The sequence below is a fragment of the Pseudophryne corroboree genome, unplaced genomic scaffold (assembly GCF_028390025.1).
Source record: "Pseudophryne corroboree isolate aPseCor3 unplaced genomic scaffold, aPseCor3.hap2 scaffold_370, whole genome shotgun sequence".
Classification (NCBI taxonomy): domain Eukaryota; kingdom Metazoa; phylum Chordata; class Amphibia; order Anura; family Myobatrachidae; genus Pseudophryne; species Pseudophryne corroboree.
In genome coordinates, this window is record NW_026970022.1 from 377,706 (window position 1) to 394,716 (window position 17,011).

The 17,011-nt window shown below is 40.3% G+C and overlaps 4 non-coding genes across 4 annotated transcripts; all 4 read left to right on the forward strand.

The window, feature by feature from the left end:
* Positions 1–228: 228 nt before the first annotated feature.
* On the forward strand, positions 229–392 carry LOC135021404 (U1 spliceosomal RNA). Its single transcript, XR_010218656.1, has one exon. It is a non-coding gene; the product is annotated as a U1 spliceosomal RNA (small nuclear RNA).
* Positions 393–543: 151 nt separating this feature from the next.
* LOC135021494 (U1 spliceosomal RNA) lies at positions 544–707 on the forward strand. The gene has a single exon (XR_010218743.1). It is a non-coding gene; the product is annotated as a U1 spliceosomal RNA (small nuclear RNA).
* A 13,334-nt stretch (positions 708–14,041) lies between these two features.
* LOC135021374 (U1 spliceosomal RNA) lies at positions 14,042–14,205 on the forward strand. The gene has a single exon (XR_010218627.1). It is a non-coding gene; the product is annotated as a U1 spliceosomal RNA (small nuclear RNA).
* Positions 14,206–14,357: 152 nt separating this feature from the next.
* On the forward strand, positions 14,358–14,520 carry LOC135021574 (U1 spliceosomal RNA). The gene has a single exon (XR_010218803.1). It is a non-coding gene; the product is annotated as a U1 spliceosomal RNA (small nuclear RNA).
* The last annotated feature ends 2,491 nt before the right edge of the window (positions 14,521–17,011 follow it).

Sequence of the window (17,011 nt, forward strand, 5' to 3'; positions counted from 1 at the left end):
GCAGGCCATCCCCCAGGAATGCTTGCACTAGTTGTTGCATTTGGTTTGTTGTTTGGGGGTGCTTCAGTATTAGGCAGCCTTCTGCCACCCCATGTTCATCTGAAAATATGTGTTCTCCCTGCAGTTGTTGTCCCCAGATGAGAGTTCCCTTGTGCTGCCTCAGTTGAATCTCCTTTACTTGACAGAGATGTGCCTGAGCAGCGGCCCTCCCCAGCCCTATCCCAAATCATACTTATTTTGCATAGGAGATACTATTGTCATGAAGATTGTTCTCCCAGGGTGAGGTTCATTCATTGCATTCTGGGTATGCTGACCCCTGTGATTTCCCCAAATGTGGGAAACTCGACTGCATTATTTGTGGTAGTGGTGGACTGTGTTTGTGCTTTCCTCTGGTCAGCTCTGGTAAAAGTCAGATTTCTTTGTCTCAGATCTTCCTCTAGCCTTGTTCTTCTTTTGAGAGTTCCCTTGTGCTGCCTCAGTTGGATCTCCTTCACTTGAAAGGTAGTGCCCGAGCAGCGACCCTCCCCAGCTCTAGCCCAACTCCTACTAACCTGCCAGGTGAGATACTATGATCATGAAGGTGCTTCTCCCAGGGCAAGGCTCACCCATTGCACTCTGGGAGTGCTGTCCCTTGCGATTTCCCCAAATGTGGGAAACTTGACTGCATAATTTGTGTTTCCCCTGGACGGCTCTCGTATAATTCAGATCTCTTTGTCTCAGGTCTCTCTACAGCCTAGTATGCTGTCTGTTTCCACTTCTCTTTTCTTGAGCCCCTCCCTTCTATAACCTTGTGAACTATCCTGACTTCTCCTCCCGTCTGCTTACTTTGTGCCTTCCAATGCACAATGCAAACTACAGGTAGTGCTGCAGGGCCCACACCCTTTTACTTGCCTTACAGAGCAGCTCTGGAGCTGTTACAGTACCCAGCTGCTGCAAGAAATCAGCTTGAATGCTTCAGGGGCTGGGGCATGGCCAACATGAGCCCCACACCGAAGGAGGGTGGGGGTGTTTAATGCGAACTAGGGGTCATCCAAGCGTCGCAAAAGGCCGACATGCCCTGCATATCCCTTTTCTCTTTTCATAAGCAGACGAGGGTTGAAGCCAACTTTGACCCACTGCTTGGATGACATCACTTGCTGCCTTTCCAATGAAGCAAGTTTAATTTAGTAATAGGTGAAAAACCATCCCTACAAAGGTGTTAATCAGATACTTGGCTTTGTGGACACTTTTCAGAGAACAAATTTGTTAGCATAAAAATAAAGCCAGAAAATGAAGAGCTGTTTAATCACTCAATTGGATTTTTCTGCAAGCGTATTTCTTTTTCTCTGCAACCCACTGCTAAGTTGTGCTTCCTAGCTGTTCTTTTATAAAATCACTTAATCAAATCTAACTCTGATTACATCAGAGAAGGCCAGGTACCCTACACCATAAGAGGGGGTTTGAAATTTTGACTTGTCTACTTAAAGATCACCAAAATCTGATAACAAGGTAAATTACGTCCCTGGGTAGGATTGAACCACCAACCTTTTGGTTAATAACCGAACACGCTAACTGATTGCGCCACAGAGACACATTGCGAAAGTATATACTGACAAAGGCTAATAAGCATTCATCTAGAACGTTTCCTAGAAAAACTTTAAAAAGTCAATAATCTGGAGAGTTTTTGTAAGATGTTTCTTCCATCAACCAATGAAGAAACACATTGGTACTTTCCCATGATGAGTGAGTGCTTCAGGATCTCTTGCACTTACATGTGCAGCAGAGTACTGCAATGGAAGCATGCTGGGCCCATAACCCAGAGGTAGGCAGATTGAAACTATCCTCTGCTATATGCATTTTTTTTTGTTAATTAAAGTAATCCAAAACTGGGATTGATATTTTTGCTCTTTTATTTTTACTTAAAGTACAATAACTTTTATTATTTTAATTTGTTTTAATAGTATATTGACAGTATTGTTTTCTTTCAAAAATCCACTTAATTTTCTTTACCCTATTATTCAAATGGTAATTGACAAAAACAAACTACATTGTCACCAGAAGAGCAATACAAAATGTACAAGTGATATATTAAAATCATCTTTCCAGCTTGAATTTCAATGATGCATTGGGGCAACGATTTTGTGAGAAACCTCTTCACCCTTAAATAAAGATTTTCTTAATTCCTTACCTGTGTGCTAATTAGATATCACCTTGTTTTCACATTAAACAGACTTCCACATGAGAAAGCAGCAAGGATGCAGTGGCGTTAATGTTTCCTGGTGTCAACCTGTATTATTTCAGTAGATATTGAAATGAGGATGCATCTTGCTGCCTTTCCAATGAAGCATGTTTAATTTAGTAATAGGTGAAAAACCATCCCTACAAAGGTGTTAATCAGATACTTGGCTTTGTGGACTCTTTTCAGAGAACAAATTTGTTAGCATAAAAATAAAGCCAGAAAATGAAGAGCTGTTTAATCACTCAATTGGATTTTTCTGCCAGCATATTTCTTTTTCTCTGCAACCCACTGCTAAATTGTGCTTCCTAGCTGTTTTTTTTTATAAAATCACTTAATCAAATCTAACTCTGATTACATCAGAGTAGGCCAGGTACCATACACCATAAGAGAGGGTTTGAAATTTTGACTTGTCTACTTAAATATCACCAAAATCTGATCACAAGGTCAATTACGTCCCTGGGTGGGATTGAACCACCAACTTTTTGGTTAATAGCCGTACACACTAACTGATTGCGCTACAGCGACACTTTGCAAAAGTACATACTGACAAAGGCTAATAAGCATTCATCTAGAACGTTTCCTAGAAAAACTTTAAATAGTCAATAATCTGGAGAGTTTTTGTAAGATGTTTCTTCCATCAACCAATGAAGAAACACATTGGTACTTTCCCATGATGAGTGAGTGCTTCAGGATCTCTTGCACTTACATGTGCAGCAGAGTACTGTAATGGAAGCATGCTGGGTCCATAACCCAGAGGTAGGCAGATTGAAATTATCCTCTGCTATATGCATTTTTTTTTGTTAATTAAAGTAATCCAAAACTGGAATTGATATTTTTGCTCTTTTTATTTTACTTAAAGTACAATAACTTTTACCTTTTTAATTTGTTTTAATAGTATATAGACAGTATTGTTTTCTTTCAAAAATCCACTTAATTTTCTTTACCCGATTATTAAAATGGTAATTGACAAAAACAAACTACATTGTCACCAGAAGAGCAATACAAAATGTACAAGTGATATATTAAAATCATCTTTCCAGCTTGAATTTCAATGATGCATTGGGGCAACGATTTTGTGAGAAACATCTTACCATTAAATAAAGAATTTCTTAATTCCTTACCTGTGTGCTAATTAGATATCACCTTGTTTTCACATTAAACAGACTTCCACATGAGAAAGCAGCAAGGATGCAGTGGCGTTAATGTTTCCTGGTGTCAACCTGTATTATTTCAGTAGATCTTGAAATGAGGATGCATCTTGCTGCCTTTCCAATGAAGCATTTTTAATTTAGTAATAGGTGAAAAACCATCCCTACAAAGGTGTTAATCAGATACTTGTCTTTGTGGACTCTTTTCAGAGAACAAATTTGTTAGCATAAAAATAAAGTCAGAAAATGAAGAGCTGTTTAATCACTCAATTGGATTTTTCTGCCAGCATATTTCTTTTTATCTGCAACCCACTGCTAAATTGTGCTTCCTAGCTGTTTTTTTTATAAAATCACTTAATCAAATCTAACTCTGATTACATCAGAGTAGGCCAGGTACCCTACACCATAAGAGAGGGTTTGAAATTTTGACTTGTCTACTTAAATATCACCAAAATCTGATCACAAGGTCAATTACGTCCCTGGGTGGGATTGAACCACCAACTTTTTGGTTAATAGCCGTACACACTAACTGATTGCGCTACAGCGACACTTTGCAAAAGTACATACTGACAAAGGCTAATAAGCATTCATCTAGAACGTTTCCTAGAAAAACTTTAAATAGTCAATAATCTGGAGAGTTTTTGTAAGATGTTTCTTCCATCAACCAATGAAGAAACACATTGGTACTTTCCCATGATGAGTGAGTGCTTCAGGATCTCTTGCACTTACATGTGCAGCAGAGTACTGTAATGGAAGCATGCTGGGTCCATAACCCAGAGGTAGGCAGATTGAAATTATCCTCTGCTATATGCATTTTTTTTTGTTAATTAAAGTAATCCAAAACTGGGATTGATATTTTTGCTCTTTTTATTTTACTTAAAGTACAATAACTTTTACCTTTTTAATTTGTTTTAATAGTATATAGACAGTATTGTTTTCTTTCAAAAATCCACTTAATTTTCTTTACCCGATTATTAAAATGGTAATTGACAAAAACAAACTACATTGTCACCAGAAGAGCAATACAAAATGTACAAGTGATATATTAAAATCATCTTTCCAGCTTGAATTTCAATGATGCATTGGGGCAACGATTTTGTGAGAAACATCTTACCCTTAAATAAAGATTTTCTTAATTCCTTACCTGTGTGCTAATTAGATATCACCTTGTTTTCACATTAAACAGACTTCCACATGAGAAAGCAGCAAGGATGCAGTGGCGTTAATGTTTCCTGGTGTCAACCTGTATTATTTCAGTAGATATTGAAATGAGGATGCATCTTGCTGCCTTTCCAATGAAGCAAGTTTAATTTAGTAATAGGTGAAAAACCATCCCTACAAAGATGTTAATCCGATACTTGGCTTTGTGGACACTTTTCAGAGAACAAATTAGTTAGCATAAAAATAAAGCCAGAAAATGAAGAGCTGTTTAATCACTCAATTGGATTTTTCTGCCAGCATATTTCATTTTCTCTGCAACCCACTGCTAAATTGTGCTTCCTAGCTGTTTTTTGATAAAATCACTTAATCAAATCTAACTCTGATTACATCAGAGTAGGCCAGGTACCCTACACCATAAGAGGGGGTTTGAAATTTTGACTTGTCTACTTAAAGATCACCAAAATCTGATGACAAGGTCAATAACATCCCTGGGTGGGATTGAACCACCAACCCTTTGGTTAATAACCAAACACACTAACCGATTGCACCACAGAGACACTTTGCAAAAGTACATACTGACAAAGGCTAATAAGCATTCATCTAGAACGTTTCCTAGAAAACTTTAAAAAGTCAATAATCTGGAGAGTTTTTGTAAGATGTTTCTTCCATCAACCAATGAAGAAACGCATTGGTACTTTCCCATGATGAGTGAGTGCTTCAGGATCTCTTGCACTTACATGTGCAGCAGAGTACTGCAATTGAAGCATGCTGGGCCCCTTAACCCAGAGGTAGGCAGATTGAAACTATCCTCTGCTATATGCATTTTTTTTTTTGTTAATTAAAGTAATCCAAAACTGGGATTGATATTTTTGCTCTTTTATTTTTACTTAAAGTACAATAACTTTTACCATTTTAATTTGTTTTAATAGTATATTGACAGTATTGTTTTCTTTCAAAAATCCACTTAATTTTCTTTACCCTATTATTAAAATGGTAATTGACAAAAACAAACTACATTGTCACCAGAAGAGCAATACAAAATGTACAAGTGATATATTAAAATCATCTTTCCAGCTTGAATTTCAATGATGCATTGGGGCAACGATTTTGTGAGAAACATCTTCACCCTTAAATAAAGATTTTCTTAATTCCTTACCTGTGTGCTAATTAGATATCACCTTGTTTTCACATTAAACAGACTTCCACATGAGAAAGCAGCAAGGATGCAGTGGCGTTAATGTTTCCTGGTGTCAACCTGTATTATTTCAGTAGATATTGAAATGAGGATGCATCTTGCTGCCTTTCCAATGAAGCAAGTTTAATTTAGTAATAGGTGAAAAACCATCCCTACAAAGATGTTAATCAGATACTTGGCTTTGTGGACACTTTTCAGAGAACAAATTTGTTAGCATAAAAATAAAGCCAGAAAATGAAGAGCTGTTTAATCACTCAATTGGATTTTTTTGCCAGCATATTTCTTTTTCTCTGCAAACCACTGCTAAATTGTGCTTCCTAGCTGTTTTTATAAAATCACTGAATCAAATCTAACTCTGATTACATCAGAGAAGGCCAGGTACCCTACACCATAACAGGGGTTTTTGAAATTTTGACTTGTCTACTTAAAGATCACCAAAATCTGATAACAAGGTCAATTACATCCCTGGGTGGGATTGAACCACCAACCTTTTGGTTAATAGCCGTACACACTAACTGATTGCGCCAAAGCGACACTTTGCAAAAGTACATACTGACAAAGGCTAATAAGCATTCATCTAGAACGTTTCCTAGAAAAACTTTAAATAGTCAATAATCTGGAGAGTTTTTGTAAAATGTTTCTTCCATCAACCAATGAAGAAACACATTGGTACTTTCCCATGATGAGTGAGTGCTTCAGGATCTCTTGCAATTACAAGTGCAGCAGAGTACTGTAATGGAAGCATGCTGGGTCCATAGCCCAGAGGTAAGCAGATTGAAACTATCCTCTGCTATATGCGTTTTTTTTTGTTAATTCAAGTAATCCAAAACTGGGATTGATATTTTTGCTCTTTTATTTTTACTTAAAGTACAATAACTTTTACCATTTTCATTTGTTTTAGTGCAAATGGCATATCAGCAGTCAGCACTAACTGGTGACATGCCATTTGTACAAGTAAGCCATGTGTGACTAATATATAAACATGCTTTATTAAATAACACCTCAAACTATCATACCCAGGATTCAAACCTATAACCTGTTGAATTTTAATCAAACACCCTACCCATGGAGCTACTTGATCCTACATCTTTTCTAACCTCCAAAAACAGATTCAGTTGCATTTTCCAGCGTGTTTTGTTTGCGCCTTTGCAAATGTCTTACATCGACCAACTTATTTAGTACTATTTTGCAAATAGGGTTACATTGTCGCAACATTGTGTTCCCTAATTGCTTGATTTTTTAAATGCAACAATTGATAAAGACACCTGATAATTGCTCTGTGGAGTCTTATTTTGTGTTTTGTGTTTAGTCTTTAGATCTGAATTTGAATGTACTTGTGAACTAACTTAATTTCCTACTTCTAAATTCATTCCTAAATTCACTACTTACATGAATCCTGTAGTTGGGCATTTTGGGACTTCGATTGTGGGCATTGTTTTGTGTCCAGACCAGCAGCAGGTGGTGTGCATTTGCTGGAAAGGCATCGAAGACCTCCGATATGCTGCATCTCCTGATGTGTGTCTCCCTCAAGTGGCTGTCAGCAAATGCCTGCTAGACACCCCATTCCAAGCTGATTGTGACATCATGGAACATGCATCATAGAACAGGCATGCTAAAACATGGGTCTTCAACCTGCGACCCTCCAGCTGCTGTGGAACTATACATCCCAGCATGCCCTGCCTCAGTTTTAGCATACCTTAATAGCAAAACTGTGGCAGGGCATGCTGGGATGTGTAGTTTCACAGCAGCTGGAGGGCCACAGGATGAAGACCCATGTGCTAGAGCCAAGCCGCAGGTACATTGAATGCTAGCAAGCTGAATATTTAAATCCTTTTTGTTCCGCAGCATTCCAATGCGGAAGATTCCATGGAACCAGAGATCCTTCCATTGAGAAGGACATGCTGCCTGGATGACTACACTGTGCAAATTAAATCACGGAGCCAGTTGGCTTGTGGGTGGCTCTGGTGACTGGGTGGTTGGGTGGGTGGTGTGTCGGAAGTGGAGCGCATGCAAATGATTGTGTATCATCCAGCTAGTGAGAGAGAAAACTCATGCAGGAGTGTGCCTGCTTGTCAGTGGGTTATGCACCTTGCCAGACGTTAAATCTACATAGAGCAGCTGGAGGGGACAAGAGCAGGTTTGCAAAATATAGATAGAAGAGCATATATGCTGGCGCATTCTCCATGATTGTGTCAGCTTATGTTTTGGTGCACTGCACTTTCCTCCACTAAGTTTTAGCCATTTTTGTTAAGCTCAAGTGTAGTTGCTTCTCGGCCTTTTGGCTGTGATCTTGTATCGTGGTTGAAGGGTCTGCTGGAGGGAGGGATTGTTTTCTTCATTGGCGAAAGACCAAAGATATTCCAGGATGGAAGGCTTGGGAACACTATCTGTTTTTCAGTTGTGGAAGAGCACAGAGGTCGGATTGGACTACATTCTATAGTAAAGGATATCTTTCTATTTATTGACCCTCCCCTTATATGTGTCTGTGTTACAATAAAGCTTCGGTTTTGTGAATCCCTCACCCTCTTACACTCCACACCCATAGCCTTATTAACTGTTGTATTATTGTATAGTTTAAATGTATAGTGCAGTTCATGATTTATAGTGTAGACTGGCCTGTGCTGTAGTTCTTGAACTGTACTATACCGTCAGCATTTGTATTGTGTTTTGGCTGTGCTGCAACACTGTATTTATGTGTGCAATGTTTATGTATGTTTTTTTTTATGTCAATAAAGACTGCTTTTTCAAGCCAATATCTGAAAACAATCAATGTTTATCTTTGATGGCAATAAAAGTGGTATGATATTTGATGCTTTTGAAATCCAATATCTGATATGTCCCCTATCTGGGAACCATATATTAAATGGCTTTTCAGAAAAGGGAGATGGGAGAAGAGCTTTCAGTACTTGTAGGACCGATGCACATAAAGAAGCAAAAAAACATACATAAACATTACACACATAAGTACCGCGTTGCGGCACAGCCAAAACACAATAGAAATGCTGATGGTATAGTACAGTTCAAGAACTACAGCACAGGCCAGCCTACACTATAAATCATGAACTGCACTATACATTTAAACTGTACAATAATACAACAGTTAATAAGGCTATGGGTGTGGAGTGTAAGAGGGTGAGGGAATCACAAGCCCGAAGCTTTATTGAAAGACTGACACATATAAGGGGAGGATTAATACATAGAAAGACATCCTTTACTATAGAATGTAGTTCAATCCGGTCTTTCAACTCTTCCACAATTGAAAAACGGATAGTGTTCCCAAGCCTTCCATCCTGGAATATCTTTGGTCTTTCGCCAATGAAGAAAGCAATCCCTCCCTCCAGCAGACCCTTCAACCACAATACAAGATCACAGCCAAAAGGCCGAGAAGCAACTACACTTGAGCTTAACAAAAATGGCTAAAACTTAGTGGAGGAAAGTGCAGTGCACCAAAACATAAGCTGACACAATCATGGAGAATGCGCCAGCATATATGCTCTTCTATCTATATTTTGCAAACCTGCTCTTGTCCCCTCCAGCTGCTCTATGTAGATTTAACGTCTGGCAAGGTGCATAACCCACTGACAAGCAGGCACACTCCTGCATGAGTTTTCACTCTCACTAGCTGGATGATACACAATCATTTGCATGTGCTCCACCTCCGACACACCACCCACCCAACCACCCAGTCACCAGAGCCACCCACAAACCAACTGGCTCCGTGATTTAATTTGCACAGTGTAGTCATCCAGGCAGCATGTCCTTCTCAATGGAAGGATCTCTGGTTCCATGGAATCTTCCGCATTGGAATGCTGCGGAACAAAAAGGATTTAAATATTCAGCTTGCTAGCATTCAATGTACCTGCGGCTTGGCTCTAGCACATGGGTCTTCATCCTGTGGCCCTCCAGCTGCTGTGAAACTACACATCCCAGCATGCCCTGCCACAGTTTTGCTATAAGGTATGCTAAAACTAAGGCAGGGCATGCTGGGATGTGTAGTTCCACAGCAGTTGGAGGGTCGCAGGTTGAAGACCCATGTTTTAGCATGCCTGTTCTATGATGCATGTTCCGTGATGTCACAATCAGCTTGGAATGGGGTGTCTAGCAGGCATTTGCTGACAGCCACTTGAGGGAGACACACATCAGGAGATGCAGCATATCGGAGGTCTTCGATGCCTTTCCAGCAAATGCACACCACCTGCTGCTGGTCTGGACACAAAACAATGCCCACAATCGAAGTCCCAAAATGCCCAACTACAGGATTCATGTAAGTAGTGAATTTAGGAATGAATTTAGAAGTAGGAAATTAAGTTAGTTCACAAGTACATTCAAATTCAGATCTAAAGTCTAGGTAGGCCTCCCGTCCTGGCAGCCGCCAGCATTTAAAAATGCCTTGATTAGAGGTACGGAATTAAATGTAGATAAGAAGAAGACACAAAATAAGACTCCGCAGAGCAGTTATCAGGTGTTTTTATCAATTGTTGCATTTAAAAAATCAAGCAATTAGGGAACACAATGTTGCAACAATGTAACCCTATTTGCAAAATAGTACTAAATAAGTTTGTCGATGTAAGACATTTGCAAAGGCGCATCCAAAACACGCTGGAAAATGCAACTGAATCTGTGTTTGGAGGCTAGAATAGGAAATGTGCATCGGTCCTACAAGTACTGAAAGCTCTTCTCCCATCTCCCTTTTCTGAAAAGCCATTTAATATATGGTTCCCAGATAGGGGACATATCAGATATTGCCTTTCAAAAGCAGCAAATATCATACCACTTCTATTGCCATCAAAGATAAACATTGATTGTTTTCAGATATTGGATTGAAAAAGCAGTCTTTATTGACATAAAGAAGCCATAAAACATACATAAACATTACACACATAAGTACTGTGTTGCAGCACAGCCAAAACACAATACAAATGCTGTCGGTATAGTACAGTTCAAGAACTACAGCACAGGTCAGCCTACACTATAAATCATGAACTGCACTATACATTTAAACAATACAATAGTTAATAAGGCTATGGGTGTGGAGTGTAAGAGGGTGACGGAATCACAAGCCCAAAGCTTTATTGAAAGACAGACACATATAAAGGGAGGATTAATAAATACAAAGATACCCTTTACTATAGAATGTAGTCCAATCCGGTCTTTCAACTCTTCCACAACTGAAAAACGGATAGTGTTCCCAAGCCTTCCATCCTGGAATATCTTCAGTCTCTCGCCAATGAAGAAAACAATCCCTCCAGCAGACTCTTCAACCACAATACAATATCACAGCCAAAAGAGCGAGAAGCAACTACACTTGCGTTTAAACAAAATGGCTAAAACTTAGTGGAGGAAAGTGCAGTGCACCAAAACATAAGCTGACACAATCATGGAGAATGCGCCAGCATATATGCTCTTCTGTCTATATTTTCCAAACCTGCTCTTGTCCCCTCCAGTTGCTCCATGTAGATTTGACGTCTGGCAAGGTGCATAACTCACTGACAAGCAGGCACACTCCTGCATGAGTTTTCTCTCTCTCTAGCTGGATGATACACATTCATTTGCATGTGCTCCACCTCCGACACACCGCCCACCTAGCCACCCAGTAACCAGAGCCACCCACAAGCCAACTGGCTCCGTGATTTAATTTGCACAGTGCAGTCATCCAGGCAGCATGTCCTTCTCAATGGAATAATCTCTGGTTCCATGGAATCTTCCACATTGGAATGCTGCGGAACAAAAAGGATTTAAACGTTCAGCTTGCTAGCATTCAATGTACCTGCGGTTTGGTTCTAGCACATGGGTCTTCATCCTGTGGCCCTCCAGCTGCTGTGAAACTACACATCCCAGCATGCCCTGCCACAGTTTTGCTATTAAGGTATGCTAAAACTGAGGCAGGGCATGCTGGGATATGTAGTTCCACAGCAGCTGGAGGGTCGCAGGTTGAAGACCCATGTTCTAGCATGCCTGTTCTATGATGCATGTTCCGTGATGTCACAATCAGCTTGGAATGGGGTGTCTAGCATGCATTTGCTGACTGCCACTTGAGGCAGACACACATCAGGAGATGCAGCATATCGGAGGTCTTCGATGCCTTTCCAGCAAATGCACACCACCAGCTGCTGGTCTGGACACAAAACAATGCCCACAATTGAAGGCTCAAAATGCCCAACTACAGGATTAATGTAAGTAGTGAATTTAGGAATGAGTTTAGAAGTAGGAAATTAAGTTAGTTCACAAGTACATTCAAATTCAGATCTAAAGACTAGGTAGGCCTCACGTCCTGGCAGCACCCAGCATTTAAAAATGCCTTGATTATAGGTAGGGAATTAAATGTAGATAAGAAGTAGACACAAAAGAAGACTCCACAGAGCAATTATCAGGTGTCTTTATCAATTTTTGCATTTAAAAAATCAAGCAATTAGGGAACACAATGTTGCGACAATGTAACCCTATTTGCAAAATAGTACTAAATAAGTTTGTCGATGTAAGACATTTGCAAAGGCGCAAACAAAACACGCTGGAAAATGCAACTGAATCTGTTTTTGGAGGTTAGAATAGATGCAGGATCAAGTAGCTCAATGGGTAGGGTGTTTGATTAGAATTTAACAGGTTATAGGTTTGAATCCTGGGTATGATAGTTTGAGGTGTTATTTAATAAAGTATGTTTATATATTAGTCACACATGGCTTACTTGTACAAATGGCATGTCACCAGTTAGTGCTGACTGCTGATATGCCATTTACACAAACATGCCATGTGTGACTGTATATGCATTTAAGGAGGGCACCCCTGCAATACCACAAACCATTGAGTGTCAAGTATACTAGATATATCTTCATATCTCATGTGCTTTCTCTGAGATCAATCTTGTTATGCCCCTTCCCCACAAGGCATGCGCCTTTTGTCCATATTGCAAAAATGGGGGGGAGGGCATATAATTCTCTGTCACAGGGCACCAAAAAGTCTAGTTATGGCTCTGGTATGCATTATGTAATTTGGCAGACCATCTCTCCAACACTGGCTGGTTGGAATAGAAATCCGGTTATCTATGTGAGCAAATGACCATCAACGATTTACTCTCAAACACTAAAAAATGGACAAAAATGGTCCCCTAAACAAATTGGTTAAATTTTGGGTTTAACCAATTTGTGTAATGACCATTTTTGACCACTTTTCTAGTGTTTGGGAGCAAATGGTTAATTGACATTTGCTCCTATACATTACCAGATTTTCATTCCATCCATCCAGACTGGATAGATAGCCTGACAGATAATTGTGTAGTGTACGCCCAGGATAACTGTTAGTCATGCTTTATTTTATGGCGGCACATAAATGGGTGGACAGATCCAGGGCAAGCACTGCCCACTCATGCATAGTTGTCAACTGATGTGAAGTTCCAGGGGGCAATCTCAGTTATAAAGAGAAGTATCTGGAAATTGTCCCTAGTTAAAAAAAAAAAAAATTTGATCAACTCCATTTATTTAGTATGATATCCCAGGTGATAGGATGCCGGCAGTCAGAACAACATACTTTATTAAATAACACATCTCAAACTACCATACCCAGGATTCAAACCTATAACCTGTTGAATTCTAATCAAACACCCTACCTATTGAGCTATTTGATCCTGCATAAAAATTGTGAACATTATATGAAGCTATTGGTACTTTGCAAAAAAAAAGAATCAGCATTACAACGCAGCAGATCCATGCAGTTTGCAGCCACACACTACATGTATCTGCTCAGCCACAATGCTGATTATTTCTTCACAAAGTACAAGGTGAGCTCCAAACAGAATTCTCTAGCTTAGAATTATACCTTTCTTTGCCAAACCTAGAAGTCGGGCCCCCCACCCTGGGATCCCCCAGAGGGAGGCCTGCACCGTCATGCGGCAGGCTTGTCCGTTTTGGAAGCAGGCTGATGGGCAGCCCAGGATTGCTTCAGTCTGGGCTTGGCAGGTCTGGAAACATGAGCTTGCTTTGGGTATGCCTGACCTTGGGTACGCTTTACCTGGAGGATGAAAGGGCCAAGAAAAGTACTTTTAGCCTTCTGCGTGGTAGGAGTCATACTAGGTAGGCAAGCTGTTTTAGCAGTAGCCAGATCAGCTACAATCTTATTGAGGTCTTCTCCAAAAGGAGATTCAACTGAGGCAGCACAAGGGAACTCTCATCTGGGGACAACAACTGCAGGGAGAACACATATTTTCAGATGAACATGGTAGGGCAGAAGGCTGCCTAATACTGAAGCACCCCCAAACAACAAATCAAATGCAACTTACTTGACAGAGATGTGCCTGAGCAACGGCCCTCCCCAGCCCTATCCCAAATCATACTTATTTTGCATAGGAGATACCATGGTCATGAAGATTGTTCTCCCAGGGTTAGGTTCATTCATTGCATTCTGGGTATGCTGACCCCTGTGATTTCCCCAAATGTGGGAAACTCGACTGCATTATTTGTGGTAGTGGGGGACTGTGTTTGTGCTTTCCTCTGGTCAGCTCTGGTAAAAGTCAGATTTCTTTGTCTCAGATCTTCCTCTAGCCTTGTTCTTCTTTCGAGAGTTCCCTTGTGCTGCCTCAGTTGGATCTCCTTCACTTGACAGGGGGGTGCCCGAGCAGCGACCCTCCCCAGCTCTAGCCCAACTCCTACTTAGTTGCCAGGTGAGATACTATGATCATGAAGTTGCTTCTCCCAGGGCAAGGCTCACCCATTGCACTCTGGGTGTGCTGCCCCTGCGATTTCCCCAAATGTGGGAAACTTGACTGCATAATTTGAGTTTTCCCTGGTCGGCTCTCATGTAATTCAGATCTCTTTGTCTCAGGTCTCTCTCCAGCCTAGTTTGCTGTCTGGTTCTACTTCTTTTTTCTTGAGCCCCTCCCTTCTATACCCTTGTGCACTATCCTGACTTCTCCTCCCGTCTGCTAACTTTATGCCTCCCAATGCACAATGCAAACTACGGGTAGTGCTGCAGGGCCCACACCCTTTTACTTGCTTTACAGAGCAGCTCTGGAGCTGTTACAGTGCCCAGCTGCTGCAAGAAATCAGCTTGAATGCTTCAGGGGCTGGGGAATGGCCAACATGAGCCCCACACCGAAGGAGGGTGGGGGTGCTTAATGCGAACTAGGGGTCATCCAAGCACCACAAAAGGCCTCCATGCCCTGCACGCTCCTTTTCTCTTTTCATATGCAGACGAGGGTTGAAGCCAACTTTGACCCACTGCTTGGATGACATCACCATATTCAAATCCATCTGCTGCAGGCCATCCCCCAGGAATGCTTGCACTAGTTGTTGCATTTGGTTTGTTGTTTGGGGGTGCTTCAGTATTAGGCAGCCTTCTGCCACCCCATGTTCATCTGAAAATATGTGTTCTCCCTGCAGTTGTTGTCCCCAGATGAGAGTTCCCTTGTGCTGCCTCAGTTGAATCTCCTTTACTTGACAGAGATGTGCCTGAGCAGCGGCCCTCCCCAGCCCTATCCCAAATCAAAAAAACACAAAAACTACCCACACAGGTGTGACCCTCTGTAGGAAATCAGTAGCGCTGTCCCCACCATTTATCGGAGATAATCAATAAATAATTAAAAAATGGCTAATTACTATTAAATTTTAAAACATATAAATCATATTTTATTAACATATATTGCTGCAGCAAAATTGACATACATAAAAATGCATATTGTGTATAGTGGATGCCTTTAATGTAAATGCTCCACATACACAAATGTATATACTTAATTACGTTTATTCTCTGAGGCTTGGATTTTAATAAGCTGACTTCAAAATGTCCACATAGATTAATGATAGACCAATGAGCTCGGCATTTACGGACACTGCTTGCATGAGTATGTCCTTAATTAATTAATGTCCCGAAAAAGATGTGTGCACACATATATCACTTTGAATGGATAGTTACCATGGGCGATAAGTTTTTCATTCACCTCTTTAGAACAGTCTGTTTAGGACCGTCCCAATTGGAAAGACTCCCTCTGCTGGTGCTTGTCCATTTACTGCAGAATATCTGGAGACAATATCCACGGGAATCCGTCCACAGTGCTCCGGCTCCCTCTGCTGGTGGCTAACCGCAATTGCAGGTGGACTGGCTGTTTTGTCGTAGCCAGAAGCCGGTGATCGTGTAAAACAAGCAGGAGGTGATAGTCACTGCCAGTAGGTCCTTCGAAAACGCGTTTCTCCGCCTTCCCAGTGCGTTCAGCGGCTTCCTCAGTTCGAATGACCATCATCCCAATGAACACTTTATATAGCCCCACTTATTTGAAATTCCCGCGGCCATTCGCGCATGCGCACTCAAACGTGCGTTCCAAGCCTCAGTCTCATTACAAACTTTAAATAGACTCCAGCGGCCATTTTAGCTGGTTAAAACACACGATCCAAGCCTCATTATCACACCCGGAAGTTGCATCCATCGTTCTTATTAACAATATCAGAATCAAGCCTCGTTTTAAAACATAATTATCTACAACTTCATATTCAATTATACTGAACTCTAATGCAATTTGCTCAACAAGATTACGTCACTTAGTTTAATCATAATTAATTTATCATGATTACAAGTAATCCATGTCTTATTTGACAACATCAGTACAAATATGACCGTATTTAAGAACAATATTAATACTAGTCAACACATCCTATTTTATTAGCACAGGTGATAAATATATTAAATATACTGCTCAACAGTATCATTACTCGGAAATAAAAGGGGACTAATTTTGATTATAATTTGTACTTTATAATTTATAATTTAGATCCCCACACGCCATCTTGTGGTTCAAATACATAATTACATTAAGATCGAAAATGACATCATTATAACAAATACTTTTGTTAAGGAGGTAGATCAAAACCGATATTTACATTACAAAAGTAGTCATTTACAACGATGGAAGGATAATATACTGAAGGGCCAGTTCCTTCGGATAAAAAGGAATTGTTCCACCAAAGAAGGAGCAAGAGAACAAATGGAATCTCTCTATGGGGCGTTTCTTACGCAGGGGTATCCAATATCTGTTCTTGACCAGGCTTGGAAGGAGGTGGAAAATATGGAAAGAGACCATTTATTGGATACCACCAGCAAAAATACTAGAAAGAAAAATAACAAAATGACGGATAGGACAACAATGTTTGTAACTAAGTATAATACTAGTGCATACAAGATCAAGAGGATAATTAAGAAGAACTTTTCTATTCTCAAGTTGGATGAGATGTTGAACTCCAATGTAGTCCTTAGTGAACAGGTAATATTTCGGAAGTCAGATAGTCTGAAGTCCGCACTAGCTCCAAGTTT